Source organism: Idiotropiscis lumnitzeri, chromosome 11, assembly GCF_059441095.1.
Source record: "Idiotropiscis lumnitzeri isolate Australia: NSW breed Sydney's pygmy pipehorse chromosome 11, RoL_Ilum_1.0, whole genome shotgun sequence".
NCBI lineage: Eukaryota > Metazoa > Chordata > Actinopteri > Syngnathiformes > Syngnathidae > Idiotropiscis > Idiotropiscis lumnitzeri.
Window position 1 is genome coordinate 10,480,993 of NC_142401.1, and position 6,005 is coordinate 10,486,997.

The window sequence follows — 6,005 nt, forward strand, 5'->3', positions numbered from 1 at the left end:
CGCACCGTTGTATTAGCCGCATGGTTCAAAATCTAGGAAAAAAATAGCAGCTTATAGTCAGGAAAATACAGTATATTTTTTCCAATTCTAATCATTAGCTAATTTCAAATGTTTTGGTTACTCAGTTGGCAAGGCTATACTTACGATTTGTTTTGCTAGCATAACAGTCAAGCAGATGCTAGCGAGCTCTTAAACTCCGTCCGACAATTAACATCATTTTTTTTCCCCCCATCTCAGTACGAGCACTACGTAAGATATCACCAATGCGCATCACCAATTCTTTAATTTACTTGAAATCAGTTATGCCTCTGGGACGATGAAAGAATGCTGAGTGTTTATCTTTTAAATGTTCTCCAAATAAGATGATCTATAGTTGGTTTATACATTCTAAATCTAAATGCTAAAGGGCTTTTGTTCCCCGAGGATTAACGTGATTGATGAGCTTTACGGATGTAAGAGAAGCCCTGAGGTGTATAATTACAGACAGCAGATGTACCCCAGCCCTGCCTTGTTTACTGCGCACACACACACAGATGTACTGCCAAAATAGGTTCAACTTCTTTCAAACTCTGAGCGCTATGAGGAATGCCTTCACAGACAGAAGTCCATATATGAGTAATGAGCTTCAAGAATAAGATTGACAGGACAGAAGGAATAAAAAGAATGGGATAGAAACGAGGCGTCTCTTAAACACTCTGAAGATTGGGCCGACCTTTAAGATCGTGAGGGACGATTCCACGGTTGGGTCGAGGCTGAGGCTGGAGAAGTAAAAAAAAAAAATCACCTCTTTCCAAGCTTAAGTTTGGATTTTGCCTCAAAGTGGAATAAGACTTAAGATGGCCAGAGTGAGGTCATACGCTGATATTTTGGTTATCAGCAACATCTCTAGATTGATTCGGAGTCTTGCAGGAAAGCAAGGACTGGATGGCTTATCGAAATCTGATGATGTACAATTCGACCAAAACTTTCAGGGAAAATATCGCCACCTAAACTACACGCACGACCTCAAGTGAGACGAAAGATCAAACAAAGAGATATACCGCACACTTTGTGTATGCTAACATATTACGGAGAACGCCATAGACAAGCTAATGAATAGCATATATATGGTGGTGGTGTAAAGCTTTTAAAGATCTTAGGGCACCACTATAAAAAAAGAAAAATAGTCAATACAATAATTTTAAAGTTGTATTATGAACTATTAATTAATTTCTTTTTACACTCAAGTCTCACTTTCCTTTACTTCCTCATGGACTCCTTATCCAGTGAGTGATTTATTATGCTGCGCTTTGCTTCTTTTTACACTTGCATAACATTTTAGAACGCTTTCTGGTAGTTTGACCCCGAACGAAATGAAGTAAAGCAAAGTAGCAACACACGAGCGTATTTACATTGACGACTGTATTGCGAGACTTAATGTTCGGGTGAAGAGGGCAAATAAACTCATTAAGAGCAGCAGCAAAGTTATCAGCGCCAATGAAGAGAACACATTGCAACATCCACTCACACAGAGAAGTAGACGGTATCATTTGCATAAAAGTCATATAAAATATATTGAATGTGGCAGAATCATTTAGCCAGATGTCAACTTTAATAATTGGTCCTTCCTCTTTTGTGATCAATAGCCAACTTTTTCTTTTTTTTTTTGCAGCACTTGCACAAATGTAAAACAAGATTTACAACCATTTTTCCCACACATTTTTTTCCCGGCAACAATCCCCTTAATCCGTCTGATTTAAACAATTTGTCAATTAAAGAAAAAAAAAGGATTACATTATCATGCACTAAATGAGCAACTGCGCCAGTTTAAAAAAAATAATTGACTCATCAGTTGAGCGTCTGTCTCACTATCAATTTATAATTAGGGGGTACTTTTTATTAATTGTTTTATTTTTACTAAGATACCCAAGAAATATAGCTACTAATAATACTATAAGTATAATACTCAAATGTGATGTAGCATTCATGGTCAATCCATGGATAATTACTGATATAATTAAAATATAATTTACATTAAAAAAAATCACTTCACTGAAAGAGTTTGAGGATACTTCTGTATTAATAATGGGAAAAAAAGTAATTAGCAATGCGATTCATTTAAGACAACCGAATGAAAAAAAGAAAAAGTATGAGTACATTCTCAAAACAATATATATATATATATATATATAGCTAGTGGGGTGTGAGTGAGTGTTCATTTGTTGCTGGAAAAATCACATTTGTTTTCAAACATTTTTACAATTTCCGATTAATTTCTCATTGGAATACATTGTTTAGCTGTTATCTGTTGTTTTTTTTTAAATAATTACATAAAGACCCAACGCCGCCACATCCTCACTACAGGATAGCAGCACTTTGTTTCAGCTGACCCCCCCCCCCTGACATTAATTGGCATGTTCCTATCTAAAGTCTGGATTCCGCCCACTTGCCATCCATCATTGTAACATAAACTACAATTGTATTTCAGGAGAAAATTGGTCCCTTTGTGTTAGTTGAGAGAATTACGTAACAGGCAGGACCTGCTTGTCATTTTAATTGCCGCAGCACAGCGAAAGTCCTTATTTGCCCCCCCCCCCCCCCCCTGCACAGCTATTGTCCTGAAATGTGCGCGCGCGTGCGTGTGTTTGAAGTATGTTAAAGGTGGCTGACCTGTTTGAGGAAGGAAGCCGCAGTCACATATTCTGTAGAAGCAACTTGATGTCGCTTCCTGAGAGGAATTGTTTGTTTAATTGTGTTTGTGCAGTCGAACACCTCGCCGCGGCTGACCAATTATGCAACAAGAATGCTGCTGATGTCATATTCCCCGGAGAATGGGGAAAATGCTCACTCAGCTGCAATCCGGAGTCTTGAATATAAGCTAAATCAAGGGTTACCACCTGATAAGCTATTCCTTTGAATCAGATGTGTGAGAGGGAGGAAACATCAAACACATGCATGATAGGTGCCCTCAAGGACCAAAGTTGGCGATTCGAGTGCTAAATGGACTTTACATATATATATATATATATGATTGTCCATTCCCTGATTGTGTCCACCTGTGTGTCGCATTTCCTTATGTATAAATAGTCTGCCTCTACCACCGCCCTTTATAAAATTGTTTTGTCTTCTGTCATGTTCTGAACCAGACATCTTTGAAAGCGTTATTGTTTCATGTTAGGGGAGTTCATGCTTTTGTTCCCTCTTGCTTCCTGGATTTATGTTTTTGTCTCCCGCTTTGCTGAGATTTTTTTTGTCGCTTCTTATCTTTCCTTCTTTTTATGTATCAAAGAATTGGAAGTGTTAGTGGAAAATTGGTACAAATATATTATTGCGTTACCGAAAATAAATTGATCATTTCATTAATTTTACAAAAGCCTGCTAATGTATTGAAGTTGGGATTTGTTATATTTGATCGCGTGGCAATTGCATGTACTGGTAGTGCCCATCCTGTGTCCCATTGTTTTTAAAACTTGGAACCGGGACAGTGTCAAACTCTCATCACGGCGTGATTATATTCTACTTATGGTATTTCGGTATGTATTTTTAGGGACGTAACAGTATGACAGAAATCATGGTTAGGTATGTAACTTGGTTTCCAGTTGGCGATTCAGTCAGGGAAGAAAATGCAAACCAAACAGCCTTTCTCTTATGTACAGCAGGATAGATTTAATTGCACAAAATAAAACATCAGCTTCCTAAATCTTTTAATTTTCGGAAAGTGCAACATCAATAGTTTCTTCTTGTTGGGATAAGCTTGATGCAGACGTGCACCTGTGGCGTGTGACTAGAGTGCAAAACTTATATTTCTTGTGCCTTACCTAATATGTCCTTTGTGGGAACTTTAATAATTATCTTATCATATTACATAATTGCCTACGCGGCCCTGCATTTGGTCATGATCATTTTTTTGATTGACAACTGGTTTTGAACAGAAGTCATGGAAAAATCACGGCAAGCTTTGTCATGCAATCTAAAATGACACAGAAGATCCGATGTGGTTTTGATTTTATTCACGAAGACTCGGGTTTTAGTGGTGTTTCAGGATACTCAACGTTGCGCTCACAATTATTTTATTTCTTGGTCACATCTTTGGTTTTTCTTCTCTCGCTTGCGGACTTATCTTGTTTTATTTCACTCGCTTTGAGATCTCCCTGGACTTCATATTGGTGGCTTCAATTGAACATCAGCCAAATCCCAACTCAATACCTGATATTAACTTCATTTGTCTTGAAGTAACAAAAGAATAGGCCGCCACTTAACCTCTTACTTTTGAGCCAGCTACTCTGCGTGAAAGCGATTAATTTATGATTGGTAAATTATCATATTTTTGTCAAGTGCTTAAATTAAAGTTGAAAGTGTAAACTGCAATTACATCTTGATTCTATGAATACAAGTAATAGAAATAGAAAGAATAGAAGACTTGTCACCAGATCTCAGTTTTACGGTAGGCACAAGAAATGCTTGGGAGTGTGGGGGGGGTTGAGGGAGCATTTGTTCTTATGACCCGACAGACAATAGGGTCATAACATATTTTTGATGATTCTATAGCTGCTGTCTAGTCAAGTCCAATTTTTTTATATAGCTCTTAATAACAGAAAATTCTCAAATGGCTTCACATTCAATGAAAAAAAAACCATCCCCTCATCTTGACCCCCAGGAGGGCAAGAGAGAAAAAAAATAATGGGGAAAATTTAGAAACCTTGAGAAGGGGCCGCAGATGGGGAAATCCCCTTTTCAGGATGACCAAGCTGTAATGGATGCCAAGTGGGCAACGTTACAATGACATAATTTAAGATTATAAAATGACGGCCACAGCCTCACCCTGCAGAGGTCGTGGGATGGATGTTGGAGCTGTCAATCCCTGCCCTATACTAACTGAAATTAGAACATTTAAATGTCTCTCCTCACTTGCCGTACTGTAAGTGTGTCACTCTATTGCAGTGTCCTCGTTCGACTTTAGTTATTTACAATTCGTACAGTAAATATTTTACATAGCTCAATGATCCAATCCTGTTTCTTAAATTAGTTGATGACTCTAAATTAGGTGTAAATGTAAGTGTGAATGCATGTGTATACAGTATGTGATCCATGTCATGATATATTAAAACCACTTCTAGTAAGTAATTATTGCAGTACATGTTTTCATTTTTGAATTTTGAATCTCCAAGGGAAATTTAAATGACACATCACTGTATATCTTTGTGTTACACCACACTGAACGAAATTGCACGCATGCATGCGAGCATGCAAGCAGAGATGTCCGATTGAAAGGGGTTCACAAAACAATGCTGCACCTCTTGAACTTGGGCCGTAGTTTCATGACGCCATGCTCAAGGGCTCTTCCACTGTAGCCGGGAAGAAGAATAGAATCGTACCACAGTGGGACTTCAATTGTAAACCCCCCATCCGCCGACGTACAAATGCTGTCCTATTCATCAAGGTATGTGCAGAAACACGCGCACACACCCCCTCACACACATGAAACCTCCAAATTTGCAGTGGAGTGCATACCCCACTCAACTCGAGTGTGTTTGGGCTTCAATGAGATAAAGGTGAATGAGATTGCCAGTCCTTAATGAAAGGTCTCTTTTTGTGTGGCCAAATTTAGTTTTAGTTAACCCAAGCTGTGTTAAAATAAGAGAAGGGAAGCTCAGCCTGGAATTCTCTTCTTTTTTTTCTAATGCGATTTCTCCTGCTCGCCAAGCTTTCGTTTTGTTTCAAACCGAGCTTCTCTCAGCCTGTGTCTCGTTTGGCTTTGTTTGGAAGCTGCTGACAGGCGGGAGCGCGCAGCGTGGTCGCGTTGCGCTCAGTGGAGCAGCAGAGGCGCGTCCGTGTTGCACCAGCACCACTAGCGACATTCTTCAGCTCCCTCTTGTTTTGAAGTTCCTTCTGACCACTTCCCCACGACAAAAGCTCGTGAAGTTGTTTTAAAACCGCCACTTCATTCCCAAGTCCAGCTCGGTTCTTCTCTATAGTGCCCAGTGGCAGTCAGGGCGTCTTTTCGCGCGAGGCTGGACCTGGCTGGT